Consider the following 23,921-nt stretch of genomic DNA (forward strand, 5'->3'; position numbering starts at 1 on the left):
GGGAGAGGGAGAGGGAGAGGGAGAGGGGGAGAGGGAGAGGGGGAGAGGGGGAGAGGGAGAGGGGGAGAGGGAGAGGGGGAGAGGGAGAGGGGGAGAGGGAGAGGGAGAGGGAGAGGGAGAGAGACTACTATACATCCTGCTATTTGCCTTTGAGGTCTGAGGCACCCAAGAGGGACAGGTAAATCTGGGACATATGACAGGGGGGTTATTAAATGCATTTTGGTGGACACTTCCCATAGAATGTAACCCAAAAGTGGTATAGGTTTGGTTAGTGAAAAATTCTACTTTCCAGAGTTGTGGCATTCAATAGATCTCTGTTTGTGTCATTATTGTTTGATTTACTTTATGACATAACACAGCATGGTGGATGAGTAGTTGGCATTCTTGCTTTGTATTTTTTAATCGTTCTAATGTTTTTTTTAAATGGTGTTGCCTCAGAAGGGGGGTAGTCTTATACCGCGAGTATTGCCCAAAACCTATGTTTTCACTTGAAAAATAGGGGGTCGTCTTATACGCCCAGTCGTCTTATACGCCGGCAAATATGGTGTGTATATATATAGTTATCATGTGTCTGTACATTTCTTTACATGTTCTTTTAAGCTTTAGTTTTTATATCTCACAAGATTACGGGCAGCCCATCCACTTTTACACCACTGATCTCGGGCATTTTCAGAGGAAAAACTTCTGCTCTGTTCCCCCTCTGAAGTTCTCAGCTTCAAAAACCAGCTGCCAAGAACTGAATTGAGAAAAAACGTCTCAGTTTAATAAACGTACACCTAACAAAACTGCCACATCACAAGAGACTGCTGATTTAGAACTCATTTGCGGGGGGAGGGGGGGGATTCATGGGAGTACTCACAGACATTTGTAATGTCTACCAAGCTGCCAAGAAGATCATGCCAGTCTGTATAGTTAGATTCTAGCATGAGTACCTGCATGTGCATGGTTCTGCACATAGAATTGTACTTGCTTGTGTTCCTCTGCTCACGGCAAAACAGACTATTTAAGTCCTGCTAAACCTCAGCTTTGAAAGGTCTTCAGCAGTATACTTCTGACCAGTAATCCTGAAACCTGACTCTGTTGATTCCTACTACTTACCCAGCTTGTTCTTTGACCCTTCCTCGACTCATCCTTGTTTGCTTATTTGCTCCTGTATTGGACCCGACTTGTTTCTGACTACGAATTGTACCTGGTGTATAGGTGTCTCACTGTCTGAAAGTTTTTAAGCTGGCCTGCTCCTGAATATTTCTCCCACTTCTTGCTGATCCTGTGGTTTCCTTACTTAATCCCATTGGTGGTCTACATTTCTTTGTCACTGAAAGCCTCTTAAAGCGTAGTTCCACCCAAAAATGGAACTTCCGCTTTAAGTACTGGTGAGGTGACCCCCTGAGTTGATACCCAGTTTTGACAGGCACCCAGCTCCCACTTCCTCTCCTGGAGCCGCAGTGCTGGAATAAAATTCACCTTTCCCTCCCTGCAATCTTCTGGGACACATCACGTTCATTCTCTTCTGACTGTCCTATGAGGCTACATGACCCCTGACCCTCTGTCTTGACAGTTCTGATTGGCCCTGTGCTGATCACTAAGGATGGGCGAATGGTTCTGATCAAGCAGGAGTTTGGAGAACTTCTGAATAGTCAATGTTCACCCAGACAATGGAATTAAAAGGTTGTTCAACCGTTTGATCAGCCCACCTAACAACCACAATGCACTGTGCTGCTGCACAGTGCATTGAAAGCCCTGATTGGCTGAAGCAATAAAAGCTTCACCCAATCAAAGCATAGAGCACTGTCAGAGCCATGATTGGAGCTGTCAGGATGACTGTATCTAATCATGGCTCATTACCCTTAATCCTGCCCCATACTATAAAAGTATTCTTTCTATAGCAGGCATTTGTAGCGTGATAGCGGTGTGGAGAGTAGGGATGAGCTGGGTGTTCGAGTAGAATGCATGTTTGACTCGAACACAGGCTGTTCGCCCGTTCGGCAAAGCCAGAACTTTGTGGGCCGCTCGCGCCATATTTGTGTGGCGCTCATGGCCCACAATGCACTGTGCCATCGCAGTGCATTGTTGGCTGATGATTGGCCAAGCATGCACTGTGACCCGCATGCTTGGCCAATCACAACACCGGCAGCGAGGAGAGCCATAATTGGCCACAGGCAAGATGCCTGTGGCCAATTATAGCTCAGGGGGTTTAGTACACGCCCCACACTATATAAGGCCATCTGCGCGTTGGCCTTGTGTAGTGTGTTGCGGCATTCAGAGAGATAGGATAGGCAGGGACAGTGTCTTCCTTTCTTGTGATTGAACGTAGTGCAGTTAGAGTTGGTGTATTGTGCCTCCTGCACAGTATACACCTGAAGCTACCCCAATTGCTGGTGTTGTTCTGTTCCTATACTACAGGCATCTGCAGCAGTTACAGTCAGTGTATTGTGCCACCTGCACAGTATACACCTGAAGCTACCCCCAATTGCTGGTGTTGTTCTGTTCCTATACCACAGGCAGCTGCAGCAGTTAAAGTGGGTGTATTTGGCCTCCTGCACAGTATACACCTGAAGCTACCCCCAATTGCTGGTGTTCTAATCTCCCTGCAAGCCATTAGTATGTCTGGAAGGCCAACAAAGAGAGGCAGACAGTCACAAGCCAATAAAAGAAGGCAAGCTGTCTCTGTGTCTAGAGGCCACAGTGCTGATCGTGGGCGCGGTGCATCGTCATCAGCACGTGGCCATGGGACGCGCTTGTCCTTATTTTCTGCAGCTGGATGTGTTGAGCTGCAACATGCCGAAGATTTGGTAGAGTGGATGACCAAGCCCTCCTCATCCTCCTCATCCTCTCTCACCCAGGCTCAGGGTACTGGCAAAGCAGCTGCCAACGTGTCCTCTTCCCTCGTCTCAATGCCATCAGTCACTCTTTCCCTAGACCCACCATGTCCTTCTGAGGAGTCCCCCGAACTGTTTGAGCACAGTGTTGGGTACATGCTTCAGAAGGATGCCCAGCGTTTTGAAGGCTCTGATGATGATACCCAGCTAGAGGAAGGCAGTGACATGAGCCCAGAGAGAGGGGATGCTCAAGAAGGACAGCAATCTGGCAGTCATGTTCCACCAGCTGCAGCATACTGTCATGTTTGCTCCAGTGATGAAGAGGGAGGGAATGATGAGGTCACTGACTCCACGTGGGTGCCTGATAGGAGAGAGGAGGAGAAGGAGGCACATCTCCAATGAGGCAGGATGCCCTCCGGGGGCCAGCTTAAGGGCAGCACACCAACTGAATCAAACTGCAGAGCTCCACCTGTGCAGGGCGCTGTCTCTGCGCGTTATTTCAAAAGATCTTTGGTGTGGGCCTTTTTTGAGATGAGTGCATCAAATCGCACTGCTGCTATTTGCAACATATGTCTCAAGCGTATCTCGTGTGACCAAAATATCAGTCGCTTGGGCACCACATGCTTGACCAGATATATGTTGACCTGCCATGCAGCTTGTTGGCAAGCATACCTTAAAGACCCACACCAAAGAACAAAGCGGACCTCTCCTTGCTGCTCATCAGCTGGGATCTCCACCCCCACTATACCTTCAGTCCTCTCTGAAACCTGCACTGAGAGGAATGAAGGTGTAGAATTAGGTGTGTCACAGTACTTGCGGGCACTCTGCTAGCAGTAAACCGACGTCCGATTGTACCAGGCAAATTTCCCTGCCCCAGCTGCTGGACCGTCAAAAGAAGTTCACTCCCAGCCATCCACATGCTCAGCAGTTGAATGCTAGCTTGGCTAAATTGCTACCACTTCAACTGCTGCCTTTTCAGTTGGTAGACATCTTCCGTGAATTTGTGCAATGTGTGGTTCCACAGTGGCAGGTTCCCAAACGTCACTTTTTCTCATGGAAGGCAATTTCGGCTCTCTACCTATGTGGAAGGCAATGTCCATGCCTCGCTGGACAGGGCGGTCAGCGGTAAGGTAAATATTACCCCTGACTCAATGTTGGGGGTTGTTCCAACACCAAGCCTCCAAAATGCTACTACTGGTTGTGACACACCCCTCTCTTCCACCCCCTCCTCTTCTTCTTCCTCCATGGCCTCTTCCTGTGCTTTGTCCTCGGAACCTGCGGTGCTCCGTAGGCATTCAAGGGACTACGCAAGTACACAGGCAAAAAGATGCCATGCCGTGCTTGCACTGGTGTGCTTGGGGGACAGGAGCCACACTGAAGCAGATATTTTGTCAGCTCTGCAGGGGCAGGCTGAGAGGTGGTTGATGCAACACCAGCTTAAGCCAGGAATGGTGGTTTGCGACAATGATACCAACCTCCTCTGCGCCATCCAACAGGGACAACTGACCCATGTGCTGTCAAGGCTGGCTTAGCCCTTCCTTCTCTGGGCTGGCCGCTCAGCTGTCGGCTAATTGCCAGCTCTCTTCTCTCTCCACAGTTACCAGCTGTTCCTGATGATGCTTGTCTGACCTACCTACTTAAAGCCTTCCAGCTCACTTCACCTCTGCCTTCGCCTTGGTCACATCACTGAAACCATCTCCTGCTGTTTGTTTAAAGACTGGTTTGCTGACCTCCCTTCTGGCTCCTTATCCTGCTTGCTGTGCTTTACTTGGATCCCTGACTTCTGGCCTGGCTGACTACCCGATCTGGTTACTGGACTCTGGCTATGCTTGACTACGATTTTTCTATTTACCATTTTATTTTTATTAATAAACAAGTGTGATTTAATTGTACTTCTGTCTCAGCCTGATTCATGGTTTCTGAAATGTGCCCTGTGTGGCTCACATCCTTAACTTGGTGGTGCAGCCAAATTGAAGGGATGTGACATTTAAAAAAAAATGATTTACAGGCAGGATTACATCAGCTTCAGGTGCTTGGCAGCTGGTGGTGATCCAAGACTGAGTCATCTTTATGAAGGTCAGTCGATCAACCGAGTTGGTGGATGCAGGATGCAGGGCAGGCCAGTAGCTCAATTGCATCCTGTGCAAGCTCTGGCCAGTGATCCATCCTCAAGACCCAGTAAGCTAGAGGATTTTCAGTGGGAAAGGTGTCCAAGTCTGACCTTGGCCCTAGGTATTCTTGCACCATGTAAATCAGACGCTGGTGATGCTGGAACCGATCATACCTTGAGGCTGCGGACTAAAAAACTGTCTGAACGCATCGGTTAGACGGCCACCTTCTCCACTGCTCCTGTGACTGACCAAAGCCTCAGAAACACGTTGTCCAGGACCAGGAGTTTGTAACCTCCCAGACTCTGGGAACGCGTTGCACAGACCTTTCTGCAAGGCCTCCTGGAGATATCTCATCCTCTGCTCCCTCTGCGATGGCAAGATAAAGTCCGCAACCTTACTCTTGTACAGTGGATCACAGAGAGTGGCCAGCCAGTAATGGTCCCTCCCCTTGATCCAAAGAATACGAGGATCCTTCTGCAAGCTTTGCAGGATCATGCAGGCCATGCAGCGTAGGTTAGCTGAGGCATTTGGTCCGGAGTCCTGTCAGTCACTACGGACAACATGATCCGCAGCCACCTCCTCCCAGCCACGTACAAGTCCACGGGTTTCTTGGGACTGTAAATCATCCCTAAAAGACTACCGCTGCTGATACTGAGTGTGAGGCTCCACCTCCATGCTGACACAAGCCTCCTTCTCCTCCTCCTTCTCCTCACCCTCTTCTTGTGTGATGGGTGGGACAGCAGGAAGACTGTCTGAATAAAGGGGGCCTTGAGAGGCAAGGAAGTCCTCCTCTTCCTGCCTCTGTTCTGCCTCAAGTGCCCTGTCCATTATTCCACGCAGCATATGCTCCAACAGGTGGATAAGAGGTACAGTGTTACTGATGCATGCACTGTCACTGCTCACCATCTTCGTGGCCTCTTCAAATGGTGACAGGACAGTGCATGCATCCCTGATCATTCCCCACTGGTGTGGTGAAAAAAAAGAGCTCCCCTGACCCTGTCCTGGTGCCGTAGTCAAACAGATACTCATTCATGGCCCTCTGCTGCGTGTGCAGCCGCTGCAGAATGGCCAACATTGAGTTCCACCTGGTGGGCATGTCACATATAAGGCGATTCTTGGGCAGGTTCAACTCCTTTTGGCGCTCAGCCAGCCGAGCACTGGCATTATATGATTGGCGGAAATGCACACAGACTTTCCTGGCCTGCCTCAGGACGTCCTGTAAGCCCGGGTACCTGCCCAAGAACCGCTGCACCACCAGGTTAAGGATGTGAGCCACACAGGGCACATGGGTAAGTTGTCCCTGTCAGAGGACGGAAAGGAGGTTGGTGCCATTGTCGCAAACCACCATTCCTGGCTTAAGCTGGCGTTGTGTCAACCACCTCTCGGCCTGCCCCTGCAGAGCTGACAAAATATCTGCCCCAGTGTGGCTCCTGTCCCCCAAACAAACCATCGCAAGCACGGCATGGCATAGTTTTGCCTGCGTACTTGCGTAGCCCCTTGAACGCCTACGGAGCACCGCTGGTTCCGAGGACAGAGCACTGGAAGAGGCCATGGAGGAAGAAGAAGAGGAGAGGGTGGAGGAGAGAGGTGTGTCACAACCAGTAGTAGCATTTTGGCGGCGTGGTGGCAGAACAACCTCCAACACTACTGCACCTTGTCCTGCATCCTTCCCAGCTGCCAGAAGAGTTTCCCAATGGGCTGTGAAAGACAGGTAACGTCCCTGTCCATGCCTGCTGGACCATGAGTCAGCGGTAATATGCACCTTACCGCTGACTGCCCTGTCCAGCGAGGCAAGGACATTGCCTTCCACATGCCGGTAGAGAGCCGGAATTGCCTTCCATGAGAAAATGTGGCGTTTGGGGACCTGCCACTGAGGAACCGCACATTGCACAAACTCACGGAAGGGGGCCGAGTCTACCAACTGAAAAGGTAGCAGTTGAAGTGCTAGCAATTTAGCCAAGCTAGCATTCAACCGCTGGTCATGTGGATGGCTGAGAGTGAACTTCTTTGACGGTCCAGCAGCTGGGGCAGGGAAATTTGCCTGCTACAATTGGATGTGGGTGTACTGCTTGCAGAGTGCCCGCAAGTACTTGGCTGTGACACACCTAATTCTACACCTTCATTCCTCTCAGTGCAGGTTTCAGAGAGGACTGAAGGTCTAGTGGGGTAGGAGATCCCAGCTGATGAGGAGCAAGGAGAGGTTTGCTTTGTTCTTTGGTGTGGGTCTTTGAGGTACACTGGCCAATGAGCTGCATGGCAGGTCAACATGTGTCTGATCAAGCATGTGGCACCCAAGCGACTGATGTTTTGGCCACGCGAGATACGCTTGAGACATATGTGTGTTGCCTTGCGATCTGATTGCGTTGCGATCTGATGCACTCGTCTCAAAAAAGGCCAACACCAAAGAACTTTTGGAATAACGCGCAGAGGCAGCGCCCTGCACAGGCGGAGCTCTATGGTGTGATTCATTCGATGTGCTGCCCCTAAGCTGGCCCCCGGAGGGCATCCTGCCTCGTTGGAGATGTGCCTCCTTCTCCTCCTCTCTCCTATCAGGCACCCATGTGGAGTCAGTGACCTCATCATCCCCTCCTGATTCATCACTGGAGCAAACCTGGCAGTATGTTGTAGCTGGTGGAACATGACTGCCAGATTGCTGTCCTTCTTGAGCATCCCCTCTCTCTGCACTCACACTACTGCCTTCCTCTAGCTGGGTATCATCATCAGAGCCTTCAAAACGCTGGGCATCCTCCTGGAGCATGTACCCAACACTGTGCTCAAACAGTTCGGGGGACTCCTCAGGAGGACATGGTGGGTCTAGGGAAGGAGTGATTGATGACATTGAGACGAGGGAAGAGGATGTGTTGGCAGCTGCCTTGCTAGTACCCTGAGACTGGGTGAGAGAGGATGAGGAGTGCTTGGTCATCCACACTACCAAGTCTTCAGCATAATGCGGCTCAACACGTCAAGCTACCGAAAATGGGGACAAGCGTGTCCCATGGCCACGTGCTGATGATGATGCACTGCGTCCATGACTAGCACTGTTGTCTCTAGACACAGAGCCTGCTTGCCCTCTTTTATTGGCTCGTGACTGTCTGCCTCTCCTTGTGGCCATCCAGACATAGCAATGGCCTGCAGGGAGATGGGAAAACCAGCAATTGGGTAGTGTATATTGTGCTGGAGGCACACAACACCCACTGTAAATGCTGCAGATGCCTGTGTTAGAGAACACCAGCAGTAAAGGGTAGATACAGGTGTATACTGTGCTGGAGGCACACAACATCCACTTTAACTCCTGCAGATGCCTGTATTAGAGAGCACCAGCAAAAAAGGGTAGATACAGGTGTATACTGTGCTGGAGGAACACAACACCCACATTAACTCCTGCGGATGCCTGTATTAGAGAACACCAGCAATAAAGGGTAGCTACAGGTGTATACTGTGCTAAAGGCACACAACACCCACTAACTCCTGCAGATGCCTGTATTAGATAACACCAGCAAAAAAGGGTAGCTACGGGTGTATACTGTGCTGGTGGCACACAACACCCACATCCTGCAGATGCCTGTATTAGAGAACACCAGCAATAAAGGGTAGCTACAGGTGTATACTGTGCTAAAGGCACACAACACCCACTAACTCCTGCAGATGCCTGTATTAGATAACACCAGCAAAAAAGGGTAGCTACAGGTGTATACTGTGCTGGAGGCACACAACACCCACTTTAAAGCGGTTCTTCACCCTAAAGGGGAAGTTCCGCTAATCTGATCCCTCCCCCCTCAGGTGCCACAATCAGCACCTTTCAGGGGGGAGGGGGGTGCAGTTACCTGGATAATCCAGGTATCTGCACCCACTTCCGGGCAGACCGCCACAGACCCCGGCAGACGCCCCGCAGATGCCCCCCCGTTGTGTTCTGGGAAACACACAGTTCCCAGGACACAACAGGGACCAGAAGAGACGCGCAGAGTGACTCGCGCATGCGCAGTAGGGAACTGGGCAGTGAAGCCGCAACGCTTCACTTCCCTGACAGAGGATGGCGGCTGGGCAGCAGCGAGACGAGTGATAGCTTGTCATTTGCCGCCGAAATCGCTGGACCCTGGGACAGGTTAGTGTGATTTTATTAAAAGTCAGCAGCTGCAATATTAGTAGCTGCTGGCTTTTAATATTTTTTTTTAGGTGCAGAACCACTTTAACTCCTGCAGATGCCTGTATTAGAGAGCACCAGCAATAAAGGGTAGCTACAGGTGCATACTGTGCTGGAGGCACACAGCACCCACTTTAACTCCTGCAGATGGCTGTATTAGAGAACAACAGCAATAAAGGGTAGATACAGGTGTATACTGTGCTAGAGGCACACAACACCCACTAACTCCTGCAGATGCCTGTATTAGAGAACACCAGCAATAAAGGGTAGCTACAGGTGTATACTGTGCTGGAGGCACACAGCACCCACTTTAACTTCTGCAGATGCCTGTATTAGAGAACACCAGCAATAAAGGGTAGCTACAGGTGTATACTGTGCTGGAGGCACACAACACCCACTAACTCCTGCAGATGCCTGTATTAGAGAACACCGGCAAAAAAAGGTAGCTACAGGTGTATACTGTGCTGGAGGCACACAACACCCACTAACTCCAACAGATGCCTGTATTAGATAACACCAGCAAAAAAGGGTAGCTACAGGTGTATACTGTGCTGGAGGCACACAACACCCACTAACTCCAACAGATGCCTGTATTAGATAACACCAGCAAAAAAGGGTAGCTACAGGTGTATACTGTGCTGGAGGCACACAACACCCACTAACTCCAACAGATGCCTGTATTAGATAACACCAGCAAAAAAGGGTAGCTACAGGTGTATACTGTGCTGGAGGCATACAACACCCACTTTAACTCCGGCAGATGCCTGTATTAGAGAACACCAGCAATAAAGGGTATCTACAGGTGTATACTGAGCTGGAGGCACACAACACCCACTAACTCCTGCAGATGCCTGAGAAAGAACACACTGCCTATCTTGCTCTTTCCCTGCACCAGCCGGAACACACTACACAAGGCCGCCGCGGTGGTGGCCTTATATAGTGTGGGGCGTGTACTAAGCCCCCTGAGCTATAACAATTATGGCTCTCCTCGCTGCCGGTGCTGTGATTGGCCAAGCATGCGGGGTCACAGTGCATACTTGGCCAATTATGAGCCAGCAATGACCTGCGATGACACAGTGCATTGTGGGCCGTGAGTGCCACACAAATTTGGCGCGAACGGCCCATAACGTTTGGTATTTGCCGAACGGGCAAACAGCTGGTGTTCGAGCCGAACATGCCTTCGACTCGAACACCAAGCTCATCCCTAGTGCTGACCAGCTTTCATTGGGGCCATTCAATAAGCTGGTGCACATGTAGCAGTCTTGCTCAGTGGGCTGCTAAACAAGGAGCATTCTCTAATGCATAAAGTGTTTCAGTGTTGAGATAAGCCCAGATGGTTCAGCTCACCCCTCCTGGTACACAGGACTCAGGTACCCAGTATCAGTTGACTCAATCCTTTAGCTCTGGTCCTCACAAGGCTCAGTTCATCTGTCCTCTGATCCCTGTGCATGCTGGGTCCTGGGTTGCCCAGCTCTCAGGCTCTATGTTTAATGTGGGCAGACAGTTGCTATCAGCAAGTCCGCTCTCTCTCTCTGGCTCCCCATGCAAAGATGTCCAGATCTCAGGTAAATTTACCAGGAAAAAGCTATCCTTGTCTCCTTGGGTTGGCAGGGAATGCTGGGTATTAAAGTTTGCAGCTCCTTTAGCCTAGATTGACTTGTTTTGCACTATGCTCCTGTAAGGACTACAGTTCCCAGAATTAATCCCAGTGCATAGCAAGTTCTCTCCCTACTTGATTGGCTCAAACTCTGCTGTATCCAGGAAGGGAGGGAGAAACAGAGAGAGGGGGATAAAACGAGTAAAAAGAAAACAATACCGTGCTAGTACCCCAAAATAATAATAATGTAGCGCTAATAGATGAAAAATTACCTATAAGCTTTCAAGGCGCTAATACACAATGCGCCTGGCTACTGATGACCAGGTCAGTTAAACACTTATTGACATATATGTTATAGCGCTAAATCAGTAAATAGTATAAACTCTATAAACTGCTTGGTAAACAGTGAAAAAATTGAGAATTAAACCAAACACTTGAAAATGTCTAGTGTAAACATCTCAAAGGGAGACTGAGCATAGTCCACCAGAGTTTTCCAATCTATAAATATGCAAACAAATGAAAAATTATTATATATATATATATATATATATATATATATATATATATATATATATATATATATATATATATATATATATATATATAAAAACAAAAAATAATATCCAAAACAACTGAAGAGCAACGTGCAAAAAAGAAAAAGGAGAACAATGTCAATGAAATCATACAGTGAAAAAATATATGAATGTATAGATAAAAAGTTGATAAGGTGATCCAAGGGAAGGAAAGTGAAATCCCAATTCCGGCAGAGATGGTGGCATACGTGAGAAGATATCCACCTCTGATAAGGTGAAGGCTTACTGGAGCATGTGGACTCAACATGGCATATGCCCAAATGAGCCAGTCAAGCGAGAGGTGTACCCACACCAATAGGGGGAGCTTCCATGCCACACTGTATTGGCCACGGTAGAAGGTGATCCCTCAGATCTTGTAGCAGCTAGGTCTTGATAAGATCAGCAATGGTGAGCCAAAAGGCCAGCTGTGTCTCTAAGTAAAATGGTATATCCGGAAGAGACAAAAAGGCTCCACACAGTGTAAATCCAAAAAAGTATAACATTTATTATAAAGGTCAAGAACACTCACATGTCCATAATGATAAAGTGCCAGTAATCAGAAATAGCATAACACAATGACAGAGCTTGATCCGACCGTTTCATCTAATAAGACATCATCTGGGGTGTCAGCCCATCTGGGTCATTGAGTTTATATATATATATATATATATATATATATAATTAATGGAGTGCCAACCTATAACAAAGTTTGTATCTCTTGTTAGCAACCAGGCAGCTACTTCCTGGAAGGGAAGATGGCATGAGCGCGTGCATGCCAAGCCTCATTGTGAAAGGCAGGTAGTTACATCGCTCTGTGCGAACACAAAGAATGTGCACACTTGGGTGTCAAGCCTCCTTTTGAGAGCGGAGCTGACTTCTATACATATCGCGCCAACAGTCAACTTTCTTATAAAGAAACCAGGAAGTGATATATTCAAGCCTCATTGTGGAATACCAACAAGAATAATGATATATGGAAAAGATGATAGTCGCATTGATTAAACACGCTTCAAACATTAAAAAAATGATCTAATTAAAAAACCAAGACAGAGTTGGTCACCCATAACTCCTCTTTATAAGTAACAACTGAAATTATAAACAAATAAAACGGCCACTAAAAGTGCCTAAATGATGTAAAAAAATGTATATACATATAAAATAGATATAGAAATATATATATATATATATATATGATAGATAGCTCAAATAAATTTAAAAAAGGATATAAAAAAAAGAAAGAACTGAAAAAAAGGGGGGGGGGGTTAAATTAATATTTGTATATGTAAAAGGCCAGTATGGTGGCCTGAATTTATGGGAGGAGCCCGGAGGGGTATTTAATCAGCCCATTCTGCTGTGTTCCTTGTCGGTTCCTGTGTGCAATAGTTGCTACGTCACAGATCTAGGGCCGACTATTCGAGACCGTTCGATAGAGTGAGTGAGTGAGTGCAGTGTTCGTGAGTTCCGTCTTCATTGAAGTCCTGTCTTCATCCTCGTGTTACAGTCGGTTTTTTGCCGTCGTGAGCGTTCGTGTATTGTCTGAGGCGCAACACTCGAAAACTTGCCGGTATCGTGCAACGCATCTGGTTCGGCTGTCACGGGTAGGGCTTCGGCTCCCATTTCTCATTTCATGTTATTTCATGTCACTAAACTGTGATCCGTTGAACTCACGAACCACTCACTGAAATGTCACCTTCGTATTTTTCCGATATTGTTTCAAGCATCCGTTACCTCTTAACATTTGTGCTCCTTGCTTCCCGAAAGAAGTCGTGGTCACCCGTTCGTGACACCACATCGAGCATTTCATTTCACAAACCCGCTATACCGACCAAATCACTGGTCTCTACTGAAACATCCGAATCGTTCGGATCATTTCGAAAATTCCCAATCAGATGTTCTAAATTCTAATTAACCGGCTCATTTCAATCATTGCAATCGTTTTAATCATTGCATTTCATTTTCATTCTTCTCGAAAGAAGTCGTGGTCACTCGTTCATGACACCACATCGAGCATTTCATTTTCAAACCTTCCGCATACCGACCAAATCACGGGTCTCTACGTCCGAATCGTTCGGATCATTTAGAAAATTCCCAAACAGACGTTCTAAGTTCTAACTAACCGGAGAATTTCAATCATTTCAACCTTTTCGATCATTTCAATCGTTTCGATCATTTCAATTCATTTCGATCATTTCAATCATTTCATTTCATTACGGTCATGAGTCGCGCTCCGATTCGAATCTAGTCGCATCTCCGATGCACCGATTCGCTCCGGTGTGCCCCAGTTGTCGGCCTCATTTCAATACATGCTCCAGTGACAGAATCATTCGCAGGTTCAGCCACGGTTTTCGATTCTTGTCTTTGTCATGGCGTATCATTTTCTGGTCACCGATCACGCCCCGTTACGAATCCAGTCGCATTATACCGATGCACCAATTCGCCTCAGTACACCCAGTTGTTTGGCCTCATTTCTATACATGCTCCAGAGACGGATTCTTTACCGAATCGGTGGGCCAGTCGTTGATTCCGGTCTCTGTCATGGTGTGTCACTTATTACACTCCGGTTCGAATCCTGTCGCAGTTATGTGCACCGATTCGTCCGGTGTGCCCAGCTGCTTCGCCTCATTTCAGTACATGCTCCAGAGACAGGGTTCACCGTTGATTCTTGAGCGCAGCCGTTGATCCCTGTCTTTGTCATGGGTATCATTTCATTTCACCTATCACGCTCCGACACGAATAGTCACGCCTATGTTCTAATTCGTCTCGGCGTCCCCCAGGACTGGCCTCATTTCAGTACATGCTCCAGAGTCCGTTTCGTGCTCAGTCGCAAAGTTACGGCATGGCGATTCGGGCCTCTATCATGGCGGATTCACTCATTTCACTCATCTCACTGTCACCTCCTGCACCTCGGTTCAAACCCAGTTGTTTTACAAATTCGGGTTCTAGACAGGGGGCCATGCTCATTTGGCCTCATTTCACTAATTGCCTCATTGCAGTACATGCTCCAGAGTCTGGCTCGCTGTCAGTGGCGCCGGTGACACGACCGAGCTGCGCTTCTGCCATGGCAGGTTCTCATCAAAGGCAACATTTCGTTTATGTTTGTTCGTTTCATTTCATTTCATTTCAAAAAATAAAAAAAAAGGGGGGAAAAATAATAATAAAAGAAAAAAAAAAGGGGGAAAAGAAAGAAAAAAAAATATATATAGGAAAAAAATATATATATATAAAAAAAAAAAAAAACATTTCATTGTGTTTGTTTGTCTCATTTCATTTTATTTTATGTCATTTCGTTTCATTTCAAAGCTCACCACTCCCATTAGGAGTCACCATTTGGCCAGTTGTCTGTGACAGGTATGGAATTCTCAACTGGTTTTGCCTTTGTGTTTACAGGTCAGTCGAGTCCAGTAGCACCCTCCATGCACTGATTCATCTAGGCATGCCCCAGTTGTCTTGACCTCATTTCGTTCTGTGCTCCGCAGTTCCAACTCATCGTTAATCATAACATACCAATTCTTGTCTATATCACGGCAAACATTTCATTTATTTCATTTCACATATTCATCGCTTACCAAGTCAAATCCCTCAAACCAGCAACGCATTAATCCGCACCCATCATTTCAGCCTTACGGGTATAACTAAAACAATTCATATCGGATTCATTTCATCTACTCCACGATCGATTGGGTCGGATTTATCACATAACCAATTCATAGGATTCATTTCACACCTACATCCGATTCATATCGGATTCATTTTGCATGCATCCAAGTACAACTTTGTGCAAGCTTGTTGCTAGCACGCATCCAATCACAAACGTCCTGCAGTCACTGCAAGCACATCTAGGCATAACTCCCTGCAATCATGGCAGACTCACATCCAAGCATAAACTTCTTGCAATCGTTGCAAACACGCATCCAAGCATAGACTTCTTGCAATGGTTGCTAGCACACATCCTAGCATAAACTTTGCAGTTGTCACTAGCAAGCCCCAGGCACAAACGTAGTACTATCCTTGCTGGCAGGCAGTTCTGGCTGGCTCAGTGCATTGCTGGGTAAGGCCTGGATACTTTCCTAACGTACGTAGTATAACGGGGTGCTATATTGTAGGTAGGTTGATCCAGGGAGAAATCTTATTGACGCTCGAGGGGTCAGGAAGGAATTTTTTCCCCTGCTGTAGCTAATTAGAGCATGCTCGGCGTTTTTTTTTTGCCTTCCTCTGGATCAGCTGTGGGGATAGCATTGGGTGTGTCAGGTTGTGCAATGTTGTTTGTCTAAATTGTTGGTTTTGTCGTGGGCTGGGTGGACTTTTGTCTTTTCAACCTAGCTAACTACGCATCCTAGCATAACTTCTTGCAATTGTAGCAAGCACGCATCTTGGCATAACTTATTCAGTCTTTTCAGGTCATACTACTCACAGCCCTGTGTCCGGACGTCTGCGACACCACCGAGTCCAGCCACCACAAACACATCTCCAGTGACGTTAACTCCCTTGCTATCATTGTGAGCACACATTTAAGCGCAACCCTTGCTATCACGGCTAGGCGTGCAACTTAGCATAACTTGTGATCGTTGCAAGCATTTTGTTGGCACTCAGCCACACATCATTTTCAGCGGTACTCATTTGGCCACTTAGCCCCAGTGACATTCTTTTTTTTTTCATACACCACTCGCCATTCCTGACGCTCATTCCTCCCGTTGGGCAGTTGAGTTCAGCTTCCGTCCTACACCAGAGGTCGAGTTGCCACACGCAGCTGGCTTCTTCTCGCAACACTATCAGGCTATATCTAGCCAGCACCCGACATTTCTATCCTTACAGGACCCTGGTGAGCCGTCTGTTGATGGCCCATACAGTAAGATTCCCTCTAACTGGTATCCAGAAACATTAGCCTGTAGCTAACGCTAGACGCTTGCCCATCACAACTGCCATCTTTAGGGACATGTAGAACATCCTCGCACACCAGTTTCCCCCTTGACAAGCTGACCCTATCAGGTCAGTTTTTCAAACACTTCACCCACACACAGGGGTATACCCAGAAGCAGCTTCAGTCTGTTTCGGGTATGCTCAGTTCTGCAATATGGTCATTCCCCAGGGTTAATCTTTATGTCATGCATCCTCGTCTTCCCCTCCCAGATTCAGGGCCCCTGTCAGACCCTTAATCTGGATGCCACGGATCTTTTAATATCAAGAGGTTCTGTACTACGTAGATCGGTTTATCATGTTCATACCGTCCATCTCGCCCCTGTCACCCCAGCTAGTGACAGATGTAGCGACCATCACAGGCTTCGCTGCAATTTTTGCCACCATCAGGCAACCAGCAGAGATTATTGCAAGATAGGTCTAAATCCCTAGCAGTCATGTCCTTCCTGGGTAGGCTGGTACAGCTGTCATCATAAATTCAGTTAAAGTTGACTATACATTGTTCCTGGCCTAGAGCAATCTCGTAGCAGACTGTCGTATCTGACTGGAGCCGATCCAGTGTCAGCCATTGTCCTTGGTCGGTCTCACCTAAACCCTGGTTTAGTACAATATCTACAAACAGTGACCAAACTCGTAAACGTCTCGCTTTCTCACAACATGCTCAACCTACCAGACGGCCTGGAGGGCCTTCAGAAATTCCGGACACACCACTCCTATGAAACCTCCAACATCAGGCAGTTACTGGCCTTTACGTCATACTGTCATACCCAGCTGCCTATCCCATAACACTGTTCGGCTATACCTAGCCGGCAGGCAACATTTCTTGTCCTTGCCGGACCCCGCAAACCTTCTTTATTCATGTCCCACGCTGGTTGAACCGTGCTTCGTGAAATCCAGGAAATCCAACCGATGGTCGGTGACAAATGCTTACCCGAACGGGTGACATCCTTAAGGGTATTTCGACCATCCTGACTATCCCTTCGTTTGGTCTCTCCCCTAGCATGGTCCTACAAGCAGCCAGGTGTTGGCCTACTACAGGTTCCTGTGACCTGGAAAGTTCACCTGTGGTAATCCAGCAGGCCGAGAGCTATGTAGACGCTACTTAGCCTGATACAAAGATCACTTCGTACTTCCCCTAGCAGTTTCAAAGAGCAGCAAGTAAGCTCCAACGTAGACATCCACTTTTACAGAATCGGTAATAGCGGGTCCCCAAACAATGTCATTGAATAGCTAGGCAGGTAGGAGTCTGCCTGCTTCACCCAGTACAGCCACAATCCTCAGGTGGAAATGGCTCAGGCATCTATTAATCTCACTCAGTGATCAAACTCAATCAATAAAGAGCAATTCCCTACCAGAATGTTTTTGCCCCCTTATTTTGGTATACCGTACGTTAGACCAGGGCACACCTTCAGGTCTGTTCAAGTGGTAAGTTTATGTTAACCCTGTTTGTCATCGTTATACGTATCGGTCATAGGGCTCTGAACCATAAGTAAAAGGCCAGTATGGTGGCCTGAATTTATGGGAGGAGCCCGGAGGGGTATTTAATCAGCCCATTCTGCTGTGTTCCTTGTCGGTTCCTGTGTGCAATACCCACCCTCCCATCCCCTTTTTAGGGCATTTCTCAAGGCATCATACTCCTCACAGAGTACTCATTTCACTTCATTTCATGTTCATTTCATTTAATCCTCATTTCTTATCTAGGGTATGCCCCCTTATTTTGGTATACCGTACGTTAGACCAGGGCACACCTTCAGGTCTGTTCAAGTGGTAAGTTTATGTTAACCCTGTTTGTCATCGTTATACGTATCGGTCATAGGGCTCTGAACCATAAATATATATCCCTTTCACATCAATGGTTGAACATAATACATGCTAAAAATGGGTTATGCCTCATTAATGAAAGCATTAATGTCCCACTCTACATTCATACCTGACAGAGAGTGGTACTGCAATTCATATATCCAGAAGGTTTCCAGTCGTGAAACACCTCTGGTCGAGGTTCCAACCCTCCATGGAATGTATCTATAATTAAGAACTTAGTACCTTTCAGATCAAGATTGTGATATTGGCAATAGTCTTTGGGTACACTGTGACTGGCAATGCCCTTCTTGATATTTGACATTTGTTCGTTTACTCTCACTATAAAGGGATGAACTATCCTACCCACATTTTGCTTACCACAAGAGAAAGTCAAAAGGTAGACATACACACAGCCCGCAGCTGCAACCAACATGGCCACTCTGCTTATGCAGAGCCCTATGCTCTTGACACATTGTACCTGTGGAATTGGGGGGAGGGGGTATAAGCAGGGGAGTCCACAAAGAGTGCTGCTCAGGTCGCAGCTGCAGACAGAAGCCTGGAGGGGTGGGGGAGTATGTCGCTGGGCCCCTGGCTACAAACACATTTATTGGAACTTATATACATTTGGCTGTTAGTTTTATCTGATAAAGCATATTGTGTTGTCTAAAAAAGCATAAAGTTGATTTTTCATTATTATATGTATTAATACATTTTTAAGACAGCTGCTACTCACAGTTCGAGCATAGCAGTATGTGATTGTGATGACTATGTTGTGCTGTACAACAAGTTGCTCACATGTCTGCCAAAGCTGTACAGGCAAACCTTGGTGGTATGATGATGTTTGAGTGATTGATACCATGCATTTCCTGCACTGGATCATTTGACAGGCAGAAAACACAAATCGCAATGCATACGAAATACATACACACTTTACTGCATTGTCAGACTTGTGGCCCATACACACGATCTGAAAAATACAGCTTTCTAATTGATCGTACGATAATCTGATCGTTAGTACAGAGCTTTCGAGAGCTGACAATGATAGTTCATCTGATATTATCCGATTGGACAAAATGTAAGATATCAGATTGTATGATTTTCATTTAATCATTACAGTTATCAATATAAATACACTACAATACATTAAATCACTTCTGATTTTTTATTCTGTCGAACGAGCATTTTCGTAACTTTAGTAACCTCTCCATTTTCGATATGCGACTGGCATGCAAAAAAACAAAACAAAAAAACAGACAAACTATTATTCATTATTTCAGATCATGTGTATGGGCCATTAGGGCCTATGGTGCCAGAGTTTTGTTCATGTCAGAACTGCTTCTCATCCATGCAAGTCAAAAAGAAAAGTAGCCCTGTAACTGTAAAGGACAATAAGTGAAAGGCTAGAATTCTTCTATTGGGTTTTAATTCCTGTATGTGTCCGAGTTGAGGAAGATTTACTCTCTCTATATGCCATCACTACCACTGTAATCGGGAATAAAAGTAAGATTAAGTCTTTAGATTTTAAATTGGCACAAGAACAGCAAAAAAGGAGAAATCCTCCCATGGGGATACTCTTTCCAATGACAACTGTCTAAGAGGGGATTTCATTGGAAAGATATTCTCTCTTAAGCCTTGTACACACGATCGGAGAATCCGTCGGAATGTGTCCTATCGGACCGCGTTGTCGGATAATCTGACTGTGTGTGGTATGCATCGGAATGTTTCCGTAGGACCCAAATTTCCAACTTGTTGGAAATATTTCCCGACCAACTGGTTCGATCGGACATACTCCAATCATGTGTAGAGAATTTTGATCGGACCAAGTGCCACGCATGCTCAGATCAAATTCCTACATCAAAGCTATTGGCTACTAGCCTGAATGTAGTCCCACCGTAACGAAATTACGTCATCACGTTCTGAAAGATCGGATTTTTCAACAACTTAGTCCGACCGTGTGTATGTAACGGTTTCAGACAAGATCCGACGGATTTGGTTGTCGAAATCTCCGACCGTGTGTACAGGGGCTAAGAAAAGCTTAGACGAAGGCCAATTTTGGGTCAGAAAGTTATAAAGGTCTAATGCACCTGTGGTTGAACTCTGAATTATCTCAGAAGCATCTCAAATGAATATCAGATGCAGGCAGCAATCCCCTGTAAGCACACTGCAATGCCATAGGTACACTGGGTCTTAGAGTAGCTTACTATGCATCACAACACTAGTCAATACTATAGTCTCCTGCTGCTTCCCTGCATGGGTTTGCATGATCTACACTTGAACTAACCCCATCAATATATAAGAGAGAAGAGAGCAAAGAGGCAGGACTTTAAATGAAGTATACAGTGGGTCAAAAAATATTTGGTAAATGTAATCATATCTCAAATATATATATATTGGTAGTTTATAACACACTGTCACTGTCACGTACCTGGTCATAGTCTGAAGTGACGAGGTCAGCCTCCCTTGTATCTCCAACCCGTGTCCCGCTGAGGATGGAGACAGAAGGACCCAAGGCAAAGGAGGAACATGAGTGCTTGCAAATGTAGCCCTGGAAGCTTGAGGCAGATGATGCGACAGCAGGTCGCAGGAACAGAGCTGCAGACACCCGGATGACAGCTTGGAGCCAAACAGGAGACAGGAGCATAGTCACAGGAATAGCCGGGTTCGGAAGCAGGTGGGCAGCAAGGTACCAAATCATCAGGTAGGAGCAGGGTCAATTAGGAAGCCAAAATCAGGAGCCAGTAGTTAGAGATGAGGGAGAGTCCAGAAGCAAGGTCAGGGCAAGCCAGGGGTTCAGCAACGGATATCAGACAGGCAATGGCAGGAATCACAAGGAATGGGTACAGGAACAGCTGAAGATCGGTCAGCATCTTCTACAAGTCAGTGAGCCCCTTAAATAGGCCGCCTGGTGCCAAAGTGATGCGCGGATACACACCTACGTGCGCGCAAGCGCATTGGTGCTTGTGTTTGCGCTCCTGCGATATGCACAGTCCCTTATCCGCGCATGTGCACGTGAGTGCGCCCGGAGCAGAACAGTAGTTCTCTTACATTGCCCCATCCTTACGGGCAGCCTCTGAATGCCCCTCAAGGGCTTCTTTGGATGGCCTTGAAAAAATGCTTGTACCTTTTGTGGAGCATGTACATCAGAAGCTGGTTCCCACAAATTGTCCTCAGGGCCATAGCCCTTCCATTTGATCATAAAATGTGTTTGGCCATTCCTGGTTCTACAGTCAAGAACAGCTTCTACTTCAAATTCCTCGCTGCCCTCAATGAGCATAAGGGCTTTCGGATCCTGGTCAGGAAAGGGATTGAGCACTGTTGGTTTCAATAAAGAAATATGGAAAACAGGGTGGATCTTTAGGTTCTTTGGTAAGATTAGTTCAAATGCCACAGAGTTGATCCTCCTCTTTACAGGAAAGGCGCCCAGGTATTTTGGACCAAGTTTTTTGGAGGGACACTTAAGTTTCAGATTTGCAGTGGATAACTAGACCTTGTCCCCTGGTTTCAAATTCAAGTTACCCCTCCTCTTTCTGTCAAAAAATCTTTTGCTCTTTGTCTGAGCTTTGGAGATGGTATCCTGAAGCAATTTGTTATTAGAGTTGAACAAACTCAATCTATCTTGTACAGCAGGCACAGAAGATTCCACAGGTATTTCAGTTAAAAAGGAAGGATGGTATCCATAATTGGCGAAAAAAGGGTGTTTGTTTAGTGGCAGAATGGAGGGAATTATTTACGCAATTTCCACTAGCGGAAGAAGCGAAGACCAATCGTTCTGGGAGAAAGAGGAGAAACAATGCAGGTATTGTTCCAAAGTCTGGTTGGTTCTCTCCATCTGTCCATTTGTTCGGGGATGGTAAGCAAAGGACAGATGGAGTTCAATGTTCAGGGCTTCACACAGAGATCACCAAAATCCAGAAGTAAATTGAACCCCTCGATCAGAGGTGATATTGGTCGGGGATTCCATGTAGCCTCACTATCTCTTGGATGAATATGGAAGCAGTCTCTGCGGCAGAAGGGGTTCCTTGTAAAGCCGCGTACACACGGGCGGACTGTATTGCCAACTTAGTCCGTCAGACAATCCGACAGACAGTCCGTCCTACTTTCGAATGAACGGACTTGACCACACACGGATGCACAAACAGTCCGTCGTAAGCTTGCGCGATGACGTGTACAGCACGTACGACGGGACTAGAAATAGGAAGTCCAATACACAGCAATGCAACCTTTCGCCGTGTAAATCCTTTCTGAGCATGCGCCATACTTAGTCCGTCGAACTAGCCTACTGACGAGCGGATTGTCCGCTGAAACCAAAGTATGACGGACAGTATTTCGGAAATTCCGAAATACTTAGTCCGCCAGACTGCACGCTGAAAAAGTCCGCTGAAGCCCACACACGAGCGGACTGTCCGCTGAAATGTGTTTCGACGGACTAAGTTGGCCAGACAGTCCGCCGTGTGTACGCGGCTTAAGGGTACAAAGTGTGCCATCTTGGTCAGACGGTCGACCACAACAAATATGGTGGTAAAGTTCTCACATGGAGGGAGCTCAACAATGAAATCCATGGATATCATGCTCCATGGTTTCTTAGGCACAGGAAGGCATTCCAATAGTCCCCAAGTCTTGGCTCGATCAGTCTTGCTGTGTTGACAGGTCACACAGGATCTGACATATTTTTTAGAGTCCTGTATTAAGTCTGGCCACCAAAAAGAATGGGAAACTAGATCAGTGCTCTTGTGAATTCCAAAGTGGTCAGCCAATGGATGATCTTGGCAATGTTTCAGGACGGAAAGTCTAAACTGCTATGGGACAAAAACCTGTTCATTATGGTAATAGCGTCTGTCCTTCAGTTGGAGGGATAGGTCTTGAGAAGGGGGGTGCTCCTACAATGCGGCATTCTTACTTGGGTTATCAGATCTGATTGAAGAAGAAGAAAGTGTTTGGCCAGTAAGATAGTGTCTGATTCCAAGGGAAGAACTGGATCATGGAACATGCGCGACAGCGCATCTGGTTTACTGTTCTTAGAACCAGGGCGGAAAGTTATATGACATGTAAAGCAGGAGAAGAACAATGCCCGTCTTGCCTGCCAAGGTCTAAGTTTCTTAGCTGTTTTCAGGTACTTAAGGTTCTTGTGATTGGTGAAAATTAGTATAGGGTAAAGAGCACCTTCCAACAGGTAACGTCATTCTTAGAGGGTAGTTTTAATGGCCAACAACTCCCAGTCCCCTACGTCGTAATTTATCTCTTAAGAATTCAATTTCTTGGAGAAGAAAGCCATGAGATGGAGCAATGATTTAGGACCCTGTCTATGCGATAACAGCGTTTTCAGAGGCATCTACCTCCAGAACATAGGCCAAGGATAGATCAGGATGCCTTAGGTTGGGGGCATAGGTGAACAAGGCTTTAAGCTGCTCAAAAGATGCTTGTGCTTCTGGACTCAACAGGAAGGGAACATGCTTCTTACTTAAAAGAGTAATGGCAGAGATAATAGCTGAACAGTTCTTAATGAATTTTCTATAAAAATTAGCGAATCCCACAAACCTTTGTACCTCCTTTCTGTCTGTAGGAGCTGGTCATTCCAAGACAGCGGCGACTTTCTGGGGATCCACGGAGATACCATCAGCGGAGATGACAAGTCCCACAAACTGTATTGTCTGTCTTTCAAAGTCACACTTCTCATCCTTGGCATAGAGGTGATGTTCCTAGTCAGAGAAAATAAGAATGTCCTCCAGATAGACGATGATAAACAGGTCAAGGAAATCACAAGAAACTTAATTTACCAGGTGCTGGAACGTGGCGGGGCATTGCAGAGACCAAAGGGCATGACCAAGTATTCAAAGTGCCCAAAACGTGTCATGAAGGCTGTCTTCCATTCTTTTCCCTTCCTGATTTGAACCAAATTGTAAGCACCTCTCAAATCGAGCTTAGAGAATACTCGTACACCTCACAGTCTCTGGAACAACTCAGGAATTA

This window comes from Lithobates pipiens, unplaced genomic scaffold (genome assembly GCF_037356315.1).
Source record: "Lithobates pipiens isolate NorthernLeopardFrog02 unplaced genomic scaffold, aLitPip1_a1.2 Scaffold_8, whole genome shotgun sequence".
Lineage (NCBI taxonomy): Eukaryota > Metazoa > Chordata > Amphibia > Anura > Ranidae > Lithobates > Lithobates pipiens.